Source organism: Lepus europaeus, chromosome 4 (assembly GCF_033115175.1).
Source record: "Lepus europaeus isolate LE1 chromosome 4, mLepTim1.pri, whole genome shotgun sequence".
Classification (NCBI taxonomy): Eukaryota; Metazoa; Chordata; class Mammalia; order Lagomorpha; family Leporidae; genus Lepus; species Lepus europaeus.
The window spans coordinates 141,056,726-141,081,575 of NC_084830.1; the positions used below are offsets into that span (position 1 = coordinate 141,056,726).

Below are 24,850 nucleotides of genomic sequence, written 5' to 3' on the forward strand. Positions count from 1 at the left end.
CACATATTTTATATCAGACATTCATATTGCCACAGAAGTTGTCACTCTCCTTTCAAATATAAGGATCTAAGGGCAAAAGGACATTCGGCAAATCCTTTAAAAAATAATTACAATAGGCAGCAGACATTTGGCACAGCAGTCAAGTGACTGCTTGGAATGCCTATATCCCATACCAGAGAACCTGGTTTGAATCCCAGCTCAGTTTGTGATCCAGCACCAGGTGATGGCTCAAGTATTTGGGTGGGTCCTTAACACCACTATGGGAGACCTGGATGGAGTTCTGGGCTCCTGGCTCTGGCAAGGCCCTGGCCTGGCTGCTGCAGACATTTGGGGAGTGAACCAGCAGATGAAGACCTGACTCTTTCTCCTTCTCTTTCAAATAACATGAAAACAATTTAAATGTTTCTAAATAAAGCAAAATTCCAAAAATAATCATAAAACTATTAAATCATTCTTAATGTTGTTCCTTTTCTTATTTTCTTGAGAACACCAAAGGCAATGGGGAAACACAGGGAACACATAATCAAAGAAATGTCATGTCCCTGGGGCCAGCATTGTGGCGCAGCTAGTTAGGCTACCACCTGCAATGCTGGCATTCTTTATTGGTTTCCACTCCTGGCAACTCCACTTCAATGCGGCTCCCTGCTGGTATGCCTGGGAAAGCAGGAGAGGATGGCTCAGGTACTTAGGCCCCTGCCATCAACATGGTGGACCCAGATGAAACTCCTGGTTCCTAGCTTTGGTCTGGCACAGCACTGGCCATCGCAGCCATCTGGAAAGTGAACCAGTGAATGGAAGATCTGTCTCTCCCACTCTCTCTGTAACCATGCTTTTCAAATAAATTAAAAAAAAGGGGGGGTGGGTGGATGGGAGGAGTGAGGGAGGGATGATCAAATTCAGGCAGACAAGCCATGGCCAAAGCACGAGGAGACACACTGATTACAAAAAGTACTAAGAAAAGGGGTCAGCGCCGTGGCTCAATACGCTAATCCTCCACTTGCAGCGCCGGCACACTGGGTTCTAGTCCCGGTTGCCCCTCTTCCAGGCCAGCTCTCTGCTGTGGCCCAGGAGTGCAGTGGAGGATGGTCCAAGTCCTTGGTCCTGCACCCGCATGGGAGACCAGGAGAAGCATCTGGCTCCTGCCTTCAGATCAGCGCGGAGTGCCGGCCGCAGCAGCCATTTGGGGGGTGAACCAACGGAAGGAAGACCTTTCTCTCTGTCTCTCTCTCTCACTATCCACTCTGCCTGTCAAAAAATAAATTAAATTAAAAAGTACTAAGAAAAGGACAAAAGGTAAACTTAAATACGCAGTGTTCTGTCCACCTTTCAGCCAATTACTTGGCAAGTATTTGAGCACCTTCTCCATACAGACACCATTCCAGACAACAGGACTCTGGCCTTCATAAAGCTTACACTGCAACAATGACATAAAAGAGTAAATTTAAAAAAATAATAATAATGCTAGCCAGAGTAGTGGAATTAGGTACAGTCCCTGGAGGGTTTTTCCTGCCTTGGGAAGATCTGAGCCAAATACTCAAAGTGAACAGAAAACCTAACTAAGTACCTGGGGGAAGAGATTACAAGGAGAGCTAACAGAGATTAGACAGTATTGTGGGGACTTGGAAAAAGAGGCAGGCAACATGGCTGGAGTAGAACAAGAAGTAAGAGGAGTGGGTATTGTGGCACAGCATGGAATTCCTGGCTCCTGGGCTTTGGCCTGCCCCAGCCCTGGCTGTTAACATGCATTTCGGGAGTGGACCAAAGGACAGATCTCTGTCACTCTGCCTTTCAAATGAGTAAATAAATAAATTTTTAAAAAGAAGAGAGAACACAGCAATCCCAGATGTGAAGTGACAGTTTGCTGTATGGAGCAGGTATCTGTTTATGTACTTAGCTTCTGCCCCATTATGGTTGAGACCAGTAACAACAGAAGAGTGTTTAACACAAAGCTAGCTGTGTTAAGCCTTCATCACAGACAAGTGATTATGGGTGTACAGGAAGTCCCTGTTTCCACAGAAGAGTGAATGACTCCAGTCAGAAAAGCAAAGGATATGAAATAAGCATCTGCACAAGAGAAAGGAAACACAACAGGGAAAAGAGGTTTTTGTTTTCCAACAAAGGGACTAAGAGGCAGAGAAATTTTTCACACAGCTGAGAAGCCCACAAAGAACATACTTTTCTTGGAGAGCCAGGCGAGAAGACACCTAGAGTTGAGAAGAGATTCATAGCTGTTACCCAGATGGAACGAAAACAGACAAGAAGGGGCCAGTGTTGACACAACAAGTTAAGCTGCCACCTGCTACACCAGCAGTCCATGCTGGAATTCTGGTTTAAGTCTAGCTGCTCAGCTTCCAACCCAGCTACCTGCCAACATGCCCAGGAAGGCAACAGAAGATGGCCCAAGGAAGATGGAAGGTATCAGTTTCCCTTCCTCTCTTTCACTCTACCTTTTGAATAAAAAAAATAGTGTGGGGTTTTTTTGGTAAGAAAAGTGGTAAGAATTTCTAACACATGCATCTGTTATATGTACTTTTGATACCCTATTTTGTCATTTATTCATCATTGACAAATTACCATGTTCTGAATCCTGCTAGATGCCAAAGACTAATTAGAAATCCCTAGCACATACCACAGCAACTAATTATTAAGACCAAAAGGAAACAGGTGTCTTGACAATGAAACAATCTGGCAGATGTTACTTAATCAACTGTTTTAAACTCAGCATCACCACCAGTGGAACAATCTGACAACCTGTTGCTGCAATGTCCAAAGAAAAACACACCATCTATCAGAAAATGCAAAGTGTGGGGCACTACAAAACTTGCCTCATCTCTTACAAAACATCAATGTCATGGAGGGAAAGTGTTGGAAATCAAGATCACAAAATCCAGTATGTGATCGTTTAGTGAGTCCTGTTATGTATAGAAATGGATATGAGGGGCCAGCACTGTGGCGTAGCAGGCAAAGCCGCCGCTTGCAGTGCCAGCATCCCATATGGGCGCCAGTTCATATCCCAGCTGCTCCACTTCCAATCCAGCTCTCTCCTATGGCCTGGGAAAGCAGTAGAAGATGGCCCAAGCCCTTGGGACCCTGCACCTATGTGGGAGATCAGGAAGAAGCTCCTGGCTCCTGATCAGCGCAGCTTGGCCGTTGTGACCAACTGGGGAGTGAACCAGCAGATGGAAAACCTCTCTCTCTCTGCCTCTCCTTGTCTCTGTGGCTCTGACTTTCAAATAAATAAATCTTTAAAAAGAAAGAAAGAAATAAAAAGAAAAGGATATGAAATACACCAGGCCAACTGGTAGAATCTGGATAGGAATACAGTGAATATGGACTGTACAAGAGATTAGTACCCCCTGTGGGTCCTGATAAAGGCAGATTCTAATCCAGAAGACCTAGGGTAGCAACAAGTTGAAGAATTTAAATTAGTTTATTTGAAAGGCAGAGTGACATAGAGCGGGATCTTCCTTTCATCCAATGGCACTCTCCAAATGCCTGCAACAATCAGAACTGAACCAGGCCAAAGCAGCAACTCAATCCAGGTATCCCAAGTCAGTGGTACTTGGGCTAAGTACTTGGGCCACCATTAGCTGCCTCCCAGGTACATCAGCAAGAAGCTGGATGCAAAGCGGAGGCAGACTCTCCGCATCCTGAACAGCAACTTAACCCACTGAGCCAAAAACCCATCCCCAAGCTGAAGAACTTAGGAATGATGTGCCACAAGGGCTGTAGCTAATTTACAAATGACTCACAAAAAAAGTGTATGCAGCATAATTGAGCACATCTGAAAATGTTACCAACTGGCGAATCTAAGTGAGCTGGTGAATCAAATGCGCGTGGTATTTATCTTTTTTTTTTTTTTTTTTTTTTTTTTTGGACAGGCAGAGTTAGACAGGATGGCACTTGGGCCATCCCCCACTGCCTTCCCAGGCCACAGCAGAGAGCTGGACTGGAAGAGGAGCAACAGGCGGAGGATTAGCCTAGTGAGGCGCAGCGCCAGCCACTTACCAACTTTTTTGTAGGTTTTCAGATTTTATCAAGAGCAGTTCAAGCTCTGATATAGTAGGTAAAGCCACTACCTACAGCAATGACATCCCATTTGATCACCCATTCAAGTTTCGGCTGCTCCACTTCCAATCCAGCTCCCTTCTAATGGTCCTGGGAAAGTAGCGTAAGATGACCCAGGTACTTGGATCCCTACACCTATGTGGGAGACCCGGATGAAGTCCTGACTCTTGGCTTTGGATCGGCCCAGCTCCAGCCACTGCAGCCATCTATCTGGGGGGTGAACCAGCAGATGGAAGATCTCTTTCTGTAATTCTTTCAAATAAATAAATAAATCTTTAAAAAAAATTTACCAAGAAAAGTTGGAGGAAAAGGCTCACAATTTACACAGCAAACAAGTTACAATCCAACAGCAGGTGTAAAGTTATAAAGTGCCCAACAGAGGCTCGGAACACCCAGGAGGGGCTTTCAACCACTCAGTGAGGACTCACTGACAAGCTGGCAGCTACCCACGGGAAGGGAGGCTGAACGATGGCACCTTCCAGCAACCGCAGTGTGGTGAGAAACAGACAGGCACTAAAGTGGCAGGTGATAAGGCTAAAGGATAAGCTAAGAAAGTAACAAGGCAACAGGCTGGCGCCGTGGCTTAACAGGCTAATCCTCCACCTTGCGGCGCCTGCACACTGGGTTCTAGTCCCGGTTGGGGCGCCCGATTCTATCCCGGTTGCCCCTCTTCCAGGCCAACTCTCTGCTATGGCCCGGGAAGGCAGTGGAGGATGGCCCAAGTCCTTGGGCCCTGCACCCGCATGGGAGACCAGGAGGAGCACCTGGCTCCTGGCTTCGCATCAGTGCAATGCGCCGACCGCAGCGGCCATTGCAGGGTGAACCAGCGGCAAAAAGGAAGACCTTTCTCTCTGTCTCTCTCTCACTATCCACTCTGCCTGTCAAAAAAAAAAAAGAAAGAAAGAAAGTAACAAGGCATTAGAGGTTTGCACTTTATCCTTCCTAACTTAAAAATATTTTGGGGGGCCAGCGCCGTGGCACAGTAGGTTAATCCTCTGCCTGCAGTGCCGGCATCCCATATGGGCGCCGACTGGAGTCCCAGTTGCTCCACTTCCAATCCAGCTCTCTGCTATGACCTGGGAAAGCAGTAGAAGATGGCCCAAGTCCTTGGGCCCCTGCACTCACATGGGAGACCAGGAAGAAACATCTGGCTCCTGGCTTTGGCTTGGTGCAGCTCTGGCCATTGCAGCCATTTGGAAAGTGAACCAACAGAAGGAAGACCTTTCACTGTCTCTCCCTCTCATTGTCTGTAACTCTCTCAAATAAAATAAATAAAATCTTTAAAAAAAATTTTAGACCCATTCTATTCTTCCAGTTTAGAACAATTACTTGATGGGGTTGGCGCTGTGGTGTAGTGGATAAAGCCACCGCCTGCAGTGCCAGCATCCCATACAGGCACCGGTTCAAGACCCAGCTGCTCCACTTCGGATCCAGCTCTCTGCTTTGGCCTAGGAAAGCAGTAGAAGATGGCCCAAGTGTTTGGTCCCCTTGCACCCATGTGTGATACCTGGAGGAAGTTCCTGTCTTCAGCCTGGCCCAGCTCTGGCTGTTGCAGCCATTTGGGGAGTGAACCAGCAGATGGAAGACCTCTCAGTCTCTCTCTTTCTCTTTCTCTCTCTCTCTCTCTCTCTGCCTCTGTAACTCTGCCTTTCAAATAAGTAAATAAATCTTGGAATAACCCCTTCCCTCCACCACCAAGAACAACAAAGGATCAAACCTCACTTCCAGTCAGCACAGTGCAGGAAACAGCCAGACTGCCCTCTCCATGGGAGCTTATAGGACCTCTTCATGCACTCAAACTCCACGGCCCCCAAACCAAGCCTGTTTCCCCTATGTCCCCCTATTCCCTTCAGCTTAAGCCACCTATGGCCTTCGCCACCCCCAGTGACCGAAGTCCACCAAACCAGGACCCCTAGAAGGAGACTGGATCCAGGTTCTCCTCCTCCCTTCTCTTCTCCCTCTCTGCACCTCAGTAAACACCTGTCACCCCACCAAGGCTTCCTATTCTCGTTCTCCCTGGCTTGGTGTATCTAGAAGTCTTCTCACTTCCAATCGCTCTCCAGGCAGCCCTAGTTGTCACTGTCATTGGCTCACTCTTGTGAAAAACCCTGGGATGGCTTCCTCACCACAGACGGGATGAAGCCAAAAGCACACCAATCACACCTCTTCCCTGCCGACGCCAGCACTGCCTCCAGAACCTCAGACAAGGCCGCTCTTGCACTTACAGCACCTTCCAGACTCTTCCACTGTAAAGCTCTCACCCTCCTTCAAGACATGGTCACGTGTCAGCTCCACCTCACAAAGGAAACCCTGCCTGCGGTTCAAGCCTCACCACACGGCACTTGTATCTGCGTGTCTGTCCCCCAGGAATGTGGCAGCTCCTTTCAGCACACACAGTGTGGCTTTTCTGAGTGTGATCTCTACCAATCTAACATGCTACACATGTGTAACTGAATCAGCCCTACTACTTTGGGTTTCATCTAGTAACATTAGCACATGAAAAAAAACAAATAAGGAGTTACCACTCTTGTTGCACTTTAGCAAAAACAGGTACACACTGCTAATTCTTACCAATCAGCAATGTCACCAAAGCTCATCACTTTAGTTCATCAACTTTCAGGAAGTAAGCAATGTTGGCTTACACATTAACATCTCCCAGCACCTGGCACACCACTCTGAATGCAGACCTTTTATAAATGTACCGTATTGAGGTAAACCCTTCCCAATGTAACTGAGATACAGCAATTGAGGTATTCAATTAAGCCACCTAGAAAATATTAGATCTTTCACTGATTGTAAAGAAATCAAGTCAACTTCAGTGTCTCTCAAGGGCTGCCATCTTCCATCTCCTTGAATTTTCCCCCCTCCTAAAGGGATCAAATTTAACATTTCACTTAGCCATTTGTCTGTAAAATGACAGGTTTCTAAAGATATACTTCAGGTTCAGTCTAAACCTTTTCTGAGAACATGCTGACCCCAGGTCCACTGGAGCAAGAAAGCAGTAACAAATCATTTTAGGAAAATTCCCTAGAAATAGAAAACCCCACAAACACCATCTCATCAGTGATGGTAACTTCCCTCTCCCTTTCAGCCTCAGATTACTCACTGCACTATCATATTTCATAAACCATGATTAAGAGTCTGGATTAATATTGAAATATTTAATATAATGAAATATTCAACACACCATGAAGGAATGTTAACAATGCATCTTCGTGCTCAGGAAGAAAGTATGTGTCAGCTGCACAGGGCAAATGGACTATTAGGAAATGCTCCTATCCTTCATGTCACTTGAAATGGGCCACACTGAATGTGTTTTCTGAGTTATGACAGCACTTAAGGTTTCAAGAACAGTTTGCAGTCTAACCTGGTTAATAAACCAGTACAGGATTACGTAACCTCATATTAACCAGGTTTCCAACTCACATCCTCAATTTAGAATGTCAGATACTAACAAAGTAACACAAACCACAGCAATAAAACATTTTCAAGACAACTGATTGTGCACTTACTTTTGATAATATCTAATAATGAAACCTCAGAACACAAAAATAAGGCAACTCTGCAGCTCAATATAATGGAATGGAACAGTCAAAAACTAAGCAGTCTAGTCTGTGGTACAGCAGGTTAAACCAACACCTGCAACACCAGCAACCTCTATCAGACTACTGGGGTTCAAGTGCCAGCCGCTCTGCTTCCAATCCAGCTTCCTGTTAATGTGCCTGGAAGGCAACAGAAGATGGCCCAAATCCTCAGATTCTTATCATCCATTTTAGAGACCTAGACTGAATTTCTGGCTCCTGGCTTCAGCCTCATCCAGCCCTGGCTGTAGCAGATATTTGGGGAGTGAACCAGCAGATGGCAAGATCTCTCTCTCTCTCTGTAACTTTGCTTTCAAATAAATGAATCAATATCACACACACACACACACACAAACTGAGCATTCTAGGAACGAATTAGCCTTTAAACTAGCAAATAAATAAGACCAATTATTTAAGATTAAACTGGGTTAAAGTACTCATTTCAAAATTTTAATGCAAAAAAAGTTCTTCTGTAAAGTCCTCTTAAAATGAAAATTACAATAGTTTGCACACTATAATTACATGCTTTCTCTTCATAAAATAAGAACATGAAAAAATGGCAGACATTTTAAAAAACCAATCACATTACTCACACACATGTTCCAAATGATCAAATCTTGGTTACAAATATTTAGACCAAAGAGAGTCACCCTGCAAACCCTATGTACATTAGATAAGTTATTCCAAACTTGCAGTCAGTGACAAGGCACAAACTAAATCCCAATCAAGTAGGGCAGGGGCTTACGCTGTGGCAAAGCAGGTAAAGCCACCACCTGCGGTGCCAGTTGGAGTCCTGACTGCTCCACTTCTGATCCAGTTCTCTGCTATGGCCTGGGAAGGCAGTAGAAGGTGGCCCAAGTCCTTGCACCTGCACCCATGTGGGAGACCCAGAAGATGCTCCTGGCTCCTGGCTCCAGATCGGCCAACAGCTCCAGCTGTTGCAGCCATTTAGGGAGTGAAGCAAAGAATGGAAGATCTGTCTCTCTGCCTCTCTGTAACTCTGCCTTTCAAATAAATAAATCTTAAAAAAAAAAAAAAAGTAGGGCTGAGAGATGGCAGTCCAGCAACAAGTAAATAGAAATGCATGTTAATTTCAAGCTCCATTAGAACCAGAGTTGGGGAACACTTGCACGTGGGAAAAAAAAAAAAGTGACAACTATGAAAAAACTAATTAAAAAAATAATGAGCACTGAGAGGCTCTAACTGAGAAAGGGCAATGTGGATGGTTTACTGCACACTGCAACCCCTCAGTAACGGATGACTCAGTGCAGCATTCTTACCAGTGAGCAAACAGCATGCAGCAGGCCAAGCTGAGCCAGACTGTCCAATCCTCACCCCCACTAGGTGCAGGCCTACAACCTCAGGAGCTGAGCAGACACCAGCTGCATAAGCAACACCCTCTAGGTTCTGGAAGCCAGCACAGACACTTGGGCAAGTTTCTGAAACTGCTGCTCTACGAGACCTGCCTAAAATGCCTGATGTGTTTGTTCCTTCAGAGAAAACAGAAAGTGCTAATAAGACAAGTCCTCCAACATGTATAGTATAACCAGAATTTCTTGATGGCATCAAAGTGTGTGATGATGGAGTTCATGTTTTTCACTACTTATTTATTACATGATCAAAACTGCCGAGAAATTTTTGAATGAGTTTCTTTTTAACCTGTTCATTTTTTCACTTTTTCATACAATAAAATTTACTCAAGTGGTGTACGAGTATTGTGGTGTAGCAGATAAACTCACTGCCTGCCACGCCAGCATACCATATGGGCACTGGTTCCCATCCCAGGTGCTCCACTTCGAATTCAGCTCCCTGATAATGTCCCTGGGAAAAGCAGAAAATGGCCCAAGTGCTGGACACTGGCACTCATGTAGCAGACCTGGATAAGAGTTCCTGGCTCAGCCCTGCTTATTATGACCTTCTGGGGAGTCAATCAGTGAATGGAAGCTATCTTTCTCTCTTCCTCCCTCTCCCTCTCCCTCTCCCTCTCTCTCTGTTTGTATGTGTGTCTCCTTCTCTAACTCTGCCTTTCAAATAAATAAATCTTTTTATTACTTTTATTTTTTATTTTTATTTATTTATTTATTTATTTTTTTGACAGGCAGAGTGGATAGTGAGAGAGAGAGACAGAGAGAAAGGTCTTCCTTTGCCGTTGGTTCACCCTCCAATGGCCGCTGCGGACGGCGCATCTCACTGATCCGAAGCCAGGAGCCAGGTGCTTCTCCTAGTCTCCCAGGCGGGTGCAGGGCCCAAGGACTTGGGCCACCCTCCACTGCCTTCCCGGGCCATAGCAGAGAGCTGGCCTGGAAGAGGGGCAACCGGGATAGAATCCGGCACCCCAACCGGGACTAGAACCCGGTGTGCCGGCGTCGCAAGGCAGAGGATTAGCCTGTTAAGCCACAGCGCTGGCCTACAAATAAATAAATCTTTTTATTTCTTAAAGATTTACTATATTTGCAGGCGGCGGCTTTACCCACTATGCCATAATGGCAGGCCCTAAATAAATCTTTTGTAAGTAAATACACACATACATACAGTGCTGTAGAGGCCCACATCATGGTGCAGATGTTTAACCAAGTGGCTGCAACATCACCATCCCAGATGGTTTCTGGCTCAAGTCCCAGCTGCTCTACTTCTGGCCCAGCTCCCTGCTCATGCATCTGGGAAAGCAGAAGATGGCCCAAGTACCACAGTGGAGTTCCTGGCCCCTGGCTTGGGCCTGGCCCAGTCCCAGATGTTGTGTACATTTGGGGAGTGAACCAGAAAACAGTCTCTCCTCCTGTCTCTGTAACTCTGCCTTTCAAACAAATAAATAATAAATAGGGGGCCAGCACTGTGGCGTAGCAAGTAAAGCCACTGCCTGCCACGCCAGCCTCCCATATGGGCACCGGTTGGAGTCCCAGCTGCTCTACTTCCAATCCAGCTCCCTGCTGATGGCCTAGGAAAACAGCAGAGGATGGCCTGGGTGCTTGGGCCCCTGCACCTACGTGGGAGAACTGGAAGAAGCTCCTGGCTCCTAGCTTTGGATCAGCTCAGCTCCAGCCATTGCAGCCATTTGAGGAGTGAACCAGCCAATGGCAGATCTCGCTCTCTGCCTCTGTAACTTTGCCTTTCAAATAAACAAATAAATATTTTTAGAAAAACAGTTATTGGGGCCAGCACTGTGGCGCAGCAGGTTAGCGCCCTGGCCTGCAGCACCAGCATCCCATGTGCACGCTGGTTCTAGTGCTGGCTGCTCCGCTTCTGATCCAGCTCTCTGCTGTGGCCTAGGAAAGCAGTAGAAGATGGCCCAAGTCCTTGGGCCCCTGCATCCACGAGGGAGACCAAGAGGAAGCTCCTGGCTCCTCGCTTCGGATCGGCGCAGCGCCAGCCGTTGCAGTCATCTGGGGGGGTGAATCAGCCGATGGAAGACCTCTCTCTCTCTCTGCCTCTCCTTCTTTGTGTGACTCCAACTTTCAAATAAATAAATCTTTTTAAAAAAAAATAGTTATTTATAAATATTATAAATAAATAAGTAAAAATCAGAAGTAGAGCAGCCAGTACTCAAACCAGTGGTCATATGAAATGCCAGCACTGTAGGTGGTGGCTTTACCGCTGCACCACAGCGCCAGGCCTAAATGATTTTACTTTTAAAGCAGCATATATACACAACTAAACCACAGAACCTATGCGTACAAAACAGTATTTATGGGGCCAGCGCTGTGACAGAGTGAGTTAAGCCATGGCCTACAGTGCTGCCTCCCATATGGGAGCCGGTTTTCAAGTCCCTGCTGCTTCATTGCTGGTTTCCAGCCCCCTGCTGATGCACCTGGGAAAGCAGTGGAAGGTGGCCCAAATGGTTGAGGCCAGCACCCACAAGGGAGACCCAGAAGCTCTTGGCTTCAGCCTCACACAGCCCCAGGGAATGAATCAGCAGGTGGAAGACCTCTGTCTCTCCTTCTCTTTCTAACTTAGTCATTCAAATAAATAAGACTTTTTTTTAAAAAAAAAGTATTTACTCAGGACTTCTGCTTCAAGAGCTACATTAGCATTCAACTCTGAAAAGGCTGAAGGAGAATTACAGGTGAGAAGGTAGAATTACGGTCATCCTTGACAAGGAACACTGCTGGATCAAAATTTAGGGCCAAACCCTCTCTGGATGAGAGCAACGCCAGCACGTGGTCCTCCCAGGACTTATCTGACCAGCCTGCGGGACGTTTCTACCTCCATCCAAGGAGTGTGACCTGCCCACAAGATTCCTTCCGGCTTCATTCACTTATTCAGGTGGCCTGCAGTCCACACTGCCAAGCATCAAGTAGTGAGAAAGTTTGAAGCAGAAAATACCCTGAGGTACCACAGATGCCAATCAAGCCCATTTCCAGAGGGGAATTTGGCAGAATTTTAAAAGCAACAAAAAGTAGCTATCTTGGAAACAATCCACATCAACAAAAGCTAAGTGGATAAACAAACTGTGGTATATGTGAACAATGCGGTACTATTTCACTTTAAAAGAAAGAGATTCTGGGAGGATGACAGCGTGGAAAGCACCAGGAATCTGTTTCTCTACACAGCCAACAACTACAGAGTCTGTCTGATGTTAACTACGCTGGGGTCTACTGAAAACCTACAACTTCCACGCAGAGGCCTGGATGTTAAGTTGGGTTATTTCTGCTCTTAGGTCAGCAGCAGCTCCCCACCCTCTAAACTCCAGTCCTGAAGCTGGTTGTAAACAGCCTGCAGAAGCCAGGGTGGGCAAGAAGGACATCATTCTCCAAATGTGGGCGATCTGAGTGCTGCTTCAAATGAGCAAGGTGAAGCACTGTGAGGGGCAGCCATCACAGCACCCCCTCCAAGGCTGCACACCACCTCCCCCTTTAGCTGAAGTAGCTTCCAAGGAATTTAATGGGCCAGCACCCTTTTCCTCCCCTCTTTCTTTTTTCTGATTCCTCTTTTTAGGAGACAGACTTCAAAGGCACATTTAAAAGCAATCATATTTAGGGGGTGGAAGGAAAACAAAGAGTGACTGGGGTGCATGCCAAGATCTAAGATCTTATGTTCACACCTCAGGCTGATCCTGAAAAAGCAGACAGACCATAACAAATAGAAAATACCAAGTTCTAGAAAGACAAAGAACCTGGGGCCAGAGTCATGGTGCAGCAGGTTAAGCCACTGCCTGCAGCATCAGCATCCCATATGGGTGCCAGGTTGAGTCCTGGCTGCTCCACTTCCCATCCTGCTTCCTGCTTATGTGCCTGGGAAAGCTGTGGAGGATGGCCCAAGAGCTTGGGGCCCCTGTACCCACATAGGAGACCCAGATGAAGCTCCTGGCTTCAACCAGCCCAGCTATGCCCATTGCAGCTATTTGGTGAATGTATCAGATTAAAGAGCTCTCTCTGTCTCTCCCTCTCCCTCTCTGTAACTGTGCCTTTCAAATAAATGTTAAAAAAACAAACAAACAAACAAACAAACAAAAAAAACATTTTAAAAAAAGAAACGCCGTCAGCAGCCTCATTCATCTCGTTTAGCACTCTCTTGACTGTATCAAGAATGGCTGACCTCAGGGCCAGCACTGTGGTGTAGCAGGTAAAGCTGCTGCCTGCACTGCTGGCATCCCATATGGGCGCCGGTTCAAGTCCCAGATGCTCTCTGCTCTAGCCTGGCAGAAGATGGCCCAAGTCTTTGGGCCCCAGCACCCATGTGTGGGAGACCCAGAAGAAGCTCCTGGCTCCTGGTTTCAGATCAGCTCAGCTCTAACCGTTGCAGCCATTTGTGGAGTGAACCAGCATATTAAAGAACTAACTAACTCTCTCTGCCTCTCTGTAACTCTGCCTTTCAAATAAAATAAATAAATCTTTAAAAAAAGAAAAAGAATGGCTGACCTATACCACCTAGGTCAGTGTGAGCACACCGTGTGAAGAGCACACCACAAGGAAATCACATGTCTCAGAACAGTGTCCCCAGTGAACTGGCACACCGCTGTAGTTAACACGGTCAATTTTATAACCACCATATTCAGAAAAGAAAGCAAGCAAGCACTTTTCACCCAGGAATAGTCAAGAACAGGCAAAAGCTGCTTTAGCTACAAACTAAAGCTCCACCCTCGACCAGTGCCATAGCTTAACAGGCTAATCCTACGCCTTGCGGCGCCGGCACACTGGGTTCTAGTCCCGGTTGCCCCTCTTCCAGTCCAGCTCTCTGCTATGGCCTGGGAAGGCAGTGGAGGATGGCCCAAGTCCTTGGGCCCTGCACCCGCATGGGAGACTAGGAGAAGCACCTGGCTCCTGGCTTCGGATCAGTGAGATGCGCCGTCCGCAGCGGCCATTGGAGGGTGAACCAACGGCAAAGGAAGACCTTTCTCTCTGTCTCTCTCTCTCACTATCCACTCTGCCTGTCAAAAAAAAAAAAAAAAACAACAAAGCTAAAGCTCCACCCTGGAAGGCTGCCAAGGGCTCTACAGAGGCCTGATTAAGGCAGCTTCGCAACAGAAGACGAAGGGCACTAACATCCCACACTCGGGGTCAGTCATACTTCCACAGTTCTACAACACAACTTACTCTACATTTTTAAGTCTCTGAAGTCTGGATGTTGTCTTACAACTGATGGCATTTTCTAGCTGATTTGGACACTTTTTTTTTAGATTTAGTTATTTTATTTACAAGACAGAATGACAGAGAGGTCTTCCATCTCCTGGTTCACTCCCCAAACAGACACAAAGGCCAGAGCTGAGCCAAACTGAAGCCAGTAGCCAAGAGTTTCTTCCAGGTCTCCCACATGGGTTCAGGGACCCAAGCACTTGGACCATCTTCTGCTGCTTCCCCAGTAGCACTGGCAGGGAGCAGGATGGGAGTCCAGACTCAAACTATTGCCCATATGGGATGCTGGCATCACAGTCGGTGGCTTTATCCACTATACCACAGCGCTAGCCCCTTGGATGCATTTCTTCTTTGTGGTACATAAAATAAAAGATTAGTCTTACTATACCAATAGGGACAATGTTCAAGTTATATAAGTGGACAGATTACAAAACAGCACAAAAAGTAATATCCAGTTTTCACAGAAGTTACATGTGGTCAGCATACATACCTAGACAAAATAATTAAAGGATATACAACAGAGGGGGGTGTTTGGCCTGGCAATTAAGCCACAAGTTAGGACACCCAAGTTCTATATGGGAGTGCCTGGGTTCACTTCTCAACTGTGCTTATTCTAACTTCCGGCTAATGCACACCCTGAAGACAGAGGTGATGACTCAAGTAGTTGGGTTCCTGCCACCCACATGGGAGACCTGGATCAAGTTCCTTGTTCACAGTTTCAGGCCCTTCAGTCACTGCAGGCATCTGGGGAATGAACCAGTGGACAGGAGATCTATTTCCCTCAATGTGTAAGTGTGTGTGTGTGTGTGTGTGAGGGGGGGGAGGGAATGAATTTCCACTGCTTTACTCCTCAACTGCCCACAACAGCAGGGAATGAGCCAGGCCCAGTAATGAGCCTAGAATGCCATCCAGGTCCTCCACGTAGGTGGCACTGACTCCAGTACCTGAGGCCATCACCACTCCTTCCCAGCTGCATTAGCAGGAAGCTGGATTTGAAGCACACTAGCTGAGACTCAAACCAGGCACTCCAATAAGGTATATGGGCACCCCAGGTGAGCTTAACCTGCTGGACCACAACACCTACCACAAGAAAAAACTTAATGAACTGGATGTTAAACTATGTCTCCACTCCCATACAGACTTGGCATAATCCTACATATACCGTAAGTGCATCTATTATAACTAATTCAATATTTATTGAGTAGTACCTGCCATGGGCAAAGAAATTAATCAGCTATTATCGGAAACAAAGATACACAACAGAAGTGCCTTGAAGGAGTTCAACATTTAGCAAAAGAATGTATGGTCTGAAGAGTTTTATTGAAGGTAAGTCAGCAACTTTTAATGATACTTAAATACTGAACTTGTTCACTGGTTTTATTTGAAAGACAACCCACTCATTACAGATAAAAATATGTCCTGTCCAGCACTCCATAACTGAAAGAATGAGTGTTTTATCCTATCAGAAGTTAAAATAAATATCCTCTGTAAATCATTTGCTACATTACACAGATGACAAAGTTCAAACTCTAAGGCAGAGTCTCAGAATAAAACCTCTGGAGAGTATGTTACTATTGTAATTCAACAGATAACACACAGAAAATCAGTATCAAATTAGCAATAATAGGAAACGTCCCAACACATAACTCTTCTTTAAAGATTTATTTATTTATTTGAGAGGCAAAGTTACAGACAGAGAGAAGAAGAAACAGGAAAATCTTCCCTCTGCTGGTTCACCCCCCGCAAACAGTCCCAATGGCCAGAGTTGGACTGATCCAAAGCCAACAGCCTGGAGCCAAGAGCTTCTTCTGGGTCTCCCACCTGGGTGCAGCGGCCTAAGCACTTGGGCCATCTTCTATTGCTTTCCCAGGCCATAGCAGAGGGCTGGACTGGAAGTAGAGCAGCCAGGATTCAAACCAGCGTCCATATGGGATGCCAGTGCCACAGGAGGAATCTTAATCTACTAAGCCACAATGCCAGCCCCAACTCCATTTTTCTTAATGATCTTTTAAGAATTTTTCACTTCAAGGGAGCATTCAGCCAATATGACACAGCAAGTTAAGCCAACACTTGAGACACTTTGTGTCTGGTTCAAGTTCCAGCTCCTCCACTTCCATGCTAACATGCTAACATGCATGCTAACATGCATCCTGAGGGGCAGCTAGTAAAAGCTCAAACTCTGCAACACGGACCTGGCTCCAGCCTGGTCCACCCTGGCTGCTGAGGACATCTGGAGAGAGATTAGCTGACAGAAGAGATCTGTATATCTTTCTGTCTCTTTGCCTTTCAAGTAAATTAACATTTTTTTTAAAAAAGAATCACACTTTATAATTTGAGAGATAAGGAAGCAGGCAGACAAGCAGAGCGAGCTCCCATCTGCTGGCTCATTCCCCAAATGCCCACAAGGCCCAGGAACGGCCCAGGCTGAACAGGAATCCTAATCCAGGTCTCCCACATAGTGGCAGGGACTCAACCAATCAAGCCATCACACAGCTACTTCTCAGAGTGTACACAAGCAGGAAGCTGGAATCAGGAACAGAGCTGGGACTAGAACCCAGACACTCCAGTATGAAATGTGGGCATCCCAACTTGGCATCTTAACCACTAGGACAAATGCTCATCTCAAAATTACATTTTAAAAATTCTTTCCTTGCCCTCCATGTGCTTGCTTACTCTAGGATAAAATGACTACAATGAAAACTTAATTTTCTGCCCTCAAGATATCCACAGTTTACCTGAAGGGGGAAATGCTCCAGGACACTGGATGTGGCAACAGTTTCCTAGATATGACACCAGATGCATAAGCAACAAAAACAGATAAACTACACTTCATCAAAATTAGAAAACTCGGGGCGCTGTGGTGCTGCAATGGGTTAAGTTGCACCTGCAGCATTGTTGCTTTATGGGCCCCAGTTCAAGTCCCAGCGCTTCACTTCCGATCCAGCTCTCTGCTATGGCCTGGGGAGGCAGTGGAAGATGTTCCAAGTCCTTGGGCCCCTGCACCCCCATAGGAGACCCGGAAGAAGTTGCTGGCTCCTGGCTTCGGATCGGCCCAGCTTCGGCAGTTGCGGCTATCTGGGGAGTGAACCAGAGGATCGAAGACACTCCCCCTCGCATCTGCCTCTCTGCAACTCTTTCAAATAAAAAAATAAATCTTTAAAAAAAAAGGTTGCACCTGTGATGCCAGCATCCTAAATCAGAGTGACAATTCAAGTGGCAGTTGCTCTGCTTCCAATCCAGCTCCCTGCCAATGTGCCTGGGAAAGAAATGGGTGACATCCCAAGTACTTACGCCCTTACCCCTCAAGGAAGACCTGGATGGAGTTCCAGGCTCCTGGCTTCCTCCTGGCCCAGCCACAACTAACACAGCCTTCTGGGGCTAGTGGAAGATCTCTTACTCTGTCTCCCCTTCTGTATCGGTCTGCCTTTCAAATAAATAGATAAATCTTGTTGAAAAAAAAAAAATAATCTTGGGGCCGGCGCTGTGTCGCAGCGGGTTAATACCCTGGCCTGAAGCGCTGGCATCCCATATGGGCACCGGTTCAAGTCCCGGCTGCTCCACTTCCTATCCAGCTCTCTGCTATGGCCTGGGATAGCAGTAGAAGATGGCCCAAGTCCTCAGGCCCCTGCACCCACGTGGGAGACCCAGAAGAAGCTCCTGGCTTCGGATCGCAGCTCCGGCCGTTGTGGCCATCTGGGGAGTGAACCATCAGACGGAAGACCTCTCTCTCTCTCTGCCTCTGCTTTCTCTGCGTAACTCTTTCAAATAAATAAAAATAAGTCTTTTAAAATAATAATAATAACAATCTGTGGTTGCCAGGCTACAGAATCTTCTGTATGTGTCAATGTCCTGAGACAGGAAAGACTCCTTGTGCTTAGAGACCCCAGGGAGGACTGTGGAGAGGTGGTTCCGCTGGGGTCAGGAGAAGGCGCACATCAGATTGGCAGAGAGCACAGAGGTAGGTCAAAGACAGCCATGCTGACGAAGCCAAGGACTGGAGCCCCATAATCTGAGTTCCTCTGTCCCGATCCCCACCAGCACACACACCACCACCACCACTCCAGCCACCAGGATGTCTGTCGCATTCATGTCTTTCTCAAAGAAATGACATGGCCCTGCCAGCTGCTCTGGCTCTCCACACCTGCTTTATGCCTCCAGAAGAGAGAGGAGTCCCAGTTTGGACATGCTGAATTTGAGGTACCCCTGGCACTCCCAAACACTCCTCCGTACACAGCTGACCATGTAGGTCAGGAGGCACCTGCCCTCAAAACAGCCGTTCCTGCTCCAGCTTACGGCACTGATGACCACAAGACTGCGCAACTGCTCTCAGCTCTACGCCGTTACAAGGAATCAGGTTACTGATCAGAGTAAATATGACGCCACAAGGAACTTCGGATACAGCCTTGGGCATGAGTGGAATGGGAGAAAAAAATTAGGAAGGAAAAAACTGAGCAGAGCCAAAAGTAAAGGAAAACCAGGAAAGTGAGACCACAGTTGCCCAAAATCTCAGTTTTGTATTTCTCTACCCTTTCACTTGGCAAACCTCAGCTCATGTTCCATCTACTCCAAATGCCACCTTCTCCAGGAAGTCTTTCCAGACTTATCCACAGGCCCTGTTCAGGATTTCTCAAGTCTCCTCTGTATCCCTACATACACGATTCTATTTTCCAGGAGCTTTTCTGAAGAACCCTGGTGTAACAGCTGACCCATCATCCTCTGTTCCAGCCTGGGCCTCTCCCTATTACAGTGAGAGCCCTTAGGGGCAGGTGACCTCGTCTTCATTATCGGTGAGTCCTTAAGAAACAGGGTAAAAGGGTTTTGTTTTTTTTTTTTAGCTAAAAGAAAGAAAGGTATGTAACTGGACAGAGTGCAGATAACTCCCGCACTCGCCTCTCTAGTGAAAGATAACAACGCAGCCTAATTCATGTGATCTGCACATTCCATTCCAAGTCCCAGCCACCTGACGGTCTTAAAAATCACTGCTCCACACAAACACGCTCTCCTCTGCCACAGCCGTCCGTTTCCTTCATCAGAACAACGAACCGCCCGAACTCAGCCGGGGCTTCCCACACGCACACGCACGGGAACGGGGCGCGGGGCGAGGAGAGGCCCGCGTTCGGGGCGAGCTCCAGGCAAGTTCTCGCGCGCGCGCGCGCAAACTCGCTCTCTCCTTTGAAAGTCACCAAGAAGAAGAAAGTCCCGCTACCGCCACGGCTGACAGGGAGGCGTGAGGGAGTCCGGCTGAGGAATTCCACAGCGAAGGGTGTGGCGCGCCCAGCCCGCGGCACCGGGCCCCAGAAGGGAGGCCTGGCCGCGGCCCGCCGCCGTCCGCCCGCACCCCCGCACGTCTCGGGGGGCGGTGGGGGGGGTGCAGAAACCGGAGCGCCAGACCCCCGGCCCTGCCCCGCGCGCGCAACGCCGAGCCCCCCGCCTCCGCCCGCGCGCGGACGTGCCCGCCGCCCAAGGCGAGGCAGCCGGCGCGCGCCCCGAGGCAGCCCGAACAAAGTTTGGAAACCGGGAGAAACTTTTCCCACAGGACGCGCCGCGGCGCGCCGGGCCCGCGCCGCCTCCTCTCCGGCAGCCGCGGCGCCTCGACTTCCCGAGAGCCGGGGAACGCCGGCCCCGCCCGCCCGCCCGGGGCCCAGGCCCGCGCCCCGCCGGGGAAGCCGCGGCCGCCGACCCGACGCCGGCCCCGCGACCCCCGGGAGCCCGACGCCGGGCGGCGGCGCGGAGCAGACGGCGCCCCAGCCCCAGGAGCCCCGCTCTCGCGTCCAGCGAGGTGCGAAGAGAGTTACCTGCGGCGAGCGGGGCGAGCGGGGCGAGCGCGGGACACTCCCGAAGCCAGAGGCCGACGCTGGCCGCTTTGTCTCCAGCCCGTCCGGCTCCCAGGAGGAAATGGGCCGCCGGCGCCCCCGCCCCCGGCCCGCCCCCCGCCCGCGGCCGCGGCCCCGCCCGCCCTTCCCGGCACCTCCCTCCGGCTCGCTCTTCCCCGCGCCTCCCGCCGCCTCCCGCCGGTTGCTCCCGGCCCGGAGGCCGGGGCTTGCGGGGAGCGGCCCTTCCGCAAGGGGAACCCAGCGGCGGGCCGGATCTCCCAGGGGCCCTCTGCCTCTCGGCCCCTACCCCCGGCCTCACTTCATCCCAGGCCCCGGTCGGGCGCTCGGGCCCCGGCAGGAAGGAGGAGCGGTGACTCCTGGAACAGCCCGCGAGCGGGGGAGGGCGGGGGGCAGGTGAGTCACCGCTCGGCGCACAGGTGAGTCCCCGGGCGCGGCCCCGCGCTCGCCCCCGGGACGGTGCGCGGCGACGCGGGGTCCTGGGGAGGGTCACAGGTGTCCTCGAAATGCGGGCGCCCCGAAAAATGCCCTGGGCCCGCTCCCTGGCTCTCCAGAAGGAGAAACCGAAGCCAAGTGGAAGCCTTGGGGCGTGGATCAGGGAGGAACTGGAGTCCGCCAGCCGGGACCTCGCACACCGAGAGCCAGAGGCGTGCCCGGCCCACCTGAGCCCTCCAGGACCCGCGGCCGCCCCGGACACAGCCCCCCGCCCCCAGCGCACGGCCACACGCGCTCCGGCCTATCCCAATCCCTCTGGCCATTTAGGGAAGTTTACTCCCACCTTTCTTATCTTCCCGGTGAGTGCTCCGAAAACAAAACAAAATGACAAAACAAACAAACGACACAGAAAGCAAACAGGAATCCTGCACATTCAACCTCAACCGCTCCCTGGGTCACGGGACCAAGATTGAGTTCAGTATAGGCCTCAAATCCAAAGTAACGCAGGCCCGGTGGTGCTGAGCAGGTGCCTGGGAGACCTGGCCCACTCCAGGAGCTGTGTCCCCTAGGTGGTGCCCAGTGTAATTCACAGAACCGGACTGTGCATCAGCAAAGGGCACCTGGACATGAAGCAGGAAGAGAACAGCCTTCAAGAGAAAGGCGAGGCCTGACCAGGCTTAGTCAGCCCCACTCCCTTCTGTGTCTGGCTGGAATGCCAAGGGCTTCCTCCCTCTTCACCTGGCTGCTGCAGGACATAGTAATCAATAAGCATTTGAAATGACAGAGTTAAAGGACTGTGCTTCATAACTTGGTAAATCTATCAGTATCACTTTGTGGCACAGTGGGTTACACCTCCAGCCTGTGATACTCTGGAATCCCATATGGGCACCATCCAGCTGCTCCACTTCTGATCCAGCTCCCTGCTAATGTGCCCGGGAAAGCAGTGGAAGAAAGTCCCTGTCTTCCAGTTGGCCCAGACTCATCCACTGTGGGCATCTGAGGAGTAAACCAGCAGAGGAAGCTATCCCTCTGTCTCTCCACCTCTTTGTATCTCTGCCTTTCAAATAAATAAATCTTTAAAAAATAAATAAATCTATCACTTAATCCAGAACCAACTACTTAATTTGCAAGGACCCTTGTTCAAAGATTATTAACTATTTCCAAACAGCAGAGCATGAAGCCCAGCCTGAGATCTTTGTAAGAAAATGAGAGACCGTGGCATGTCCAGTAAGCTGAGGCTCTGAGTCTGTTCCCTGCTTGTGAGAAACCCTGAAAAACTTACAGGGAGGCCTCAGGCACTCTGTGCTGAGGAAGGGAATAAAAACTGACTTGGTCCCGGTTCTTCCTTCATGAAAAATGTATTAGTGGAAACAAGTATTAGAACAAGGAATTCAGGGGTGGGCGCTTGGGATGTGCCTGCATCCCATCTCCATTTGTCTAGTTCAAACAGCACCTCTGCTTCCAATCAGCTTCCTGTTCTCACATCCTCAGAGGCATTCGATGAGGCCTTAAGTACTTGAGTCCCTGCCACCCAAGGGGGAGACCTGGATGGAATTCAGGGTTCCTGGCTTTGGCCTGGCCCAGCTCTGGCTATTGCAGGCATTTGGGGTGTAAAGGATATGGAAGCATATGGAAGATTTCTCTCTCCTCCCTCCCCCCACCCATTCTGCCTTCCAAATAAATATAAGCATGTAGAAAGAAAACAGGTAATTCAGAGGGGAGGGAGGTTGGGTAACAGGTACTAAAACACAGTTACGTGGGAGGAATGAACTGTAGGGGTGCACAGCACGCTGGAAGACTGCAGCTGATGACAACCTATTGTATACTACGTGAGTAAGTAGGAGAAAGGAGCTGAAGGTCTTCAAACATAAAGTAATGATGGGGAGAGGGAAGCATTAATCATCCTTATGTGATCAATACGCATTGTATATACATTTGTTGAACTGTCACATACATTCTGCCCTATGATTACGTATGGCTATTAGGTGTTGATCAAAAATTGTGCTTGGGGCAGGCGCTGCAGCCCAGCAGGTTACCATGCTGCTTGAGACACCTGCAGCCCTCCTGAGTGCCCGTAGGCGTCCTGAGTACCCTGTTTCCTGCTAATGCACCTGGAAGGCAGCAGATGATGACCCAAGTACTTGAGTTCCTCCTGCCATAGATGGAGCTCTGGGCTCCTGGCTTCACTTTGGCGTAGGCCTAGCTGTTACAGCCATTTGAGAAGTAAACCAGTGATGCAAGATCTCTCTCCCTCTCTGTCACTCTGCCTTTCAAATAAAATTTTTTAAATAAGTAATTTAAGATGTGCTATGGGGCCAGCATTGTGGTCCATCAGGTTGAGCCACTGCCCAAGACACTGGCATCCCATATGAGTGCCAATTCAAGTATTGGCTGCTCCAGTATTGATCCAGCTCCCTGCTAATGTACCTGGGAAAGCAGCAGAAGGTGGTCCAAATGCTTGGGTCCCTGCCACCCATGTGGGAGACCCTAGTGGAGTTCTAGGATCCTGGCTTCAGCTTGGCCCAGCCCCAGCTGTTTCAGCCATTTTGGGAGTGAACCACATGGAAGATCTCTGTCTCTCTCTTTTTTTTTTTTTTTTAAGATTTATTTATTTATTTGAAAGAGTTACACACAGAGAGAAGAAGCAGAAAGATAGAGAGGTCTACCATCCACTGGTTCACTCCCCAACTGGCTGCAGTGGCTGGAGCTGCGCCGATCCAAAGCCTGGAGCTTCCTCCAGGTCTCCGACACAGGTGCGGGGTCCCAAGGACCTGGGCCATAGCAAAGAGGTAGATCGGAAGTGGAGCAGCCAGGACTCGAACTGGCACCCATATGGGATGCCAGCACTGTAGGCGGCAGCCCCACCCGCTAGGCCACAGCCCCAGACCTCTGTCTCTGTCTGCTTCTCCCTCTATCTCTGTAACTCTGCCTTTCAAATAAATAAAACAAAATATTTTTTAAAAGTTGTTATTGGGGATTGGTGCTACAATGAACCAGTGGATAAAAGACCTTTCTCTCTCTCTCTCTCTCTCTCTCTCTCTCTCTCTCTCTCTCTCCTTCTCTCCCTCCCTCCCTCGCTGTCTGTCAATCTGTCTTTCAAAAAACAAACAAAAAGCAACCTGGTAATTCCATTCTAATGGTTTAGGCAAAAACCTTAGAATCATCCTTGACTATTTCCTTTGTGTCACACATTTCACATGTGATTTTTCCGTAAATCCTGTGCTTCCACAATCAAACTATATTCAGAATCCACCAACCTTTTACCACCTCTGTTGTGCCATGCTGAATCAAGCCACCATCATCTCTTCAGTAGAATTTCACAGAAGGCTCCTAACCGATCCGCCTCCCTCAGCTGAGTCTAAATTCTGCACCCTGAGCGATCCTGTTGGCCTCCAAGTCGGAACTCGCAGCTCCTGCTCTGCCCAAGCCCTCTGCTGGCTCCCGAGTCCCTGGGGGTAACAGACAAGTCCTTACAAGGGCCTGCCCGCTCACCTGCCCTACACACTTCTCTGCTGTTCCAGGAACAGGTCACACAAGCTCTCCCCATAAGGTATTTGCTTTCTGCCTGGAATGCTGTCCTCCAAACACCTGCCTGACTCGCACCCTCACCCCTGCCAGGTCTCTGCTCACCTGTCACTGTCCCGGCAAGGCTTCCTCTCAGCCACCTTGTCTAAAATCACCATGCCCCGCCCAGCATCCCCCCTTCCTTGTTTGTTTTTCTCCTTCGCATGCATCACCTCTGACTTACAAGCTCATATTTTAATGTCTACAAATGATATATAAAATCACATATAATATATAATTTACTAAATTATACATTATTATTAAAAATAATAAGTTATACACATAATTTTCCTGTCTTCCTCCCACTAGAATTTAAGCCACAGAGGGCTAGAATTCTTGTCTACTTTGTTCATAGAATTTTGTCAGTTTTATCTGTGTTCCTAGTGCCTACAGCAGTGCTTGTCCCAGAGCAAGCCCTTGGTAAAAATTTGATGAGAGAATGAAATGAATGAATGAATGAATGAATGGGGCCGGCGCTGTGGCATAGTGTGTAAAGCCACCACCTGCAGTGCCAGCGTCCCATATGGGCGCCAGTTTGAGTCCCAGCTGCTCCACTTTCAACCCAGCTCTCTGCTATGGTCTGGGAAAGCAGTAGAAGATGGCCCAAGTCCTTGGGCTCCTGCACCTTTGTGGGAGACCTGGAGGAAGTTCCTGGCTCCTGGCTTCATATTGGCGCAGATCTGGTCATTGCAGCCAATTGGGGAGTGAACTAGTGGATGGAAGACCTCTCGCTCTCCCTCTCTCTCTCTCTGCCTCTGCTTCCCTCTCTAACTCTTTCAAATAAATAAATAAATAAATCTTT

The 24,850-nt window shown here is 48.7% G+C and overlaps 1 protein-coding gene across 1 annotated transcript in view; it reads right to left on the minus strand.

The window, feature by feature from the left end:
* CTNNA1 (catenin alpha 1) overlaps positions 1-20,113 on the minus strand; it is a 168,422-nt gene extending 148,309 nt beyond the window's left edge. The window contains exon 1 of the mRNA XM_062189066.1: positions 20,014-20,113. The gene's annotated coding sequence lies outside the window, so the exon portion shown is untranslated. The remainder of the gene's footprint in view (positions 1-20,013) is intronic.
* Between the last annotated feature and the right edge of the window lie 4,737 nt (positions 20,114-24,850).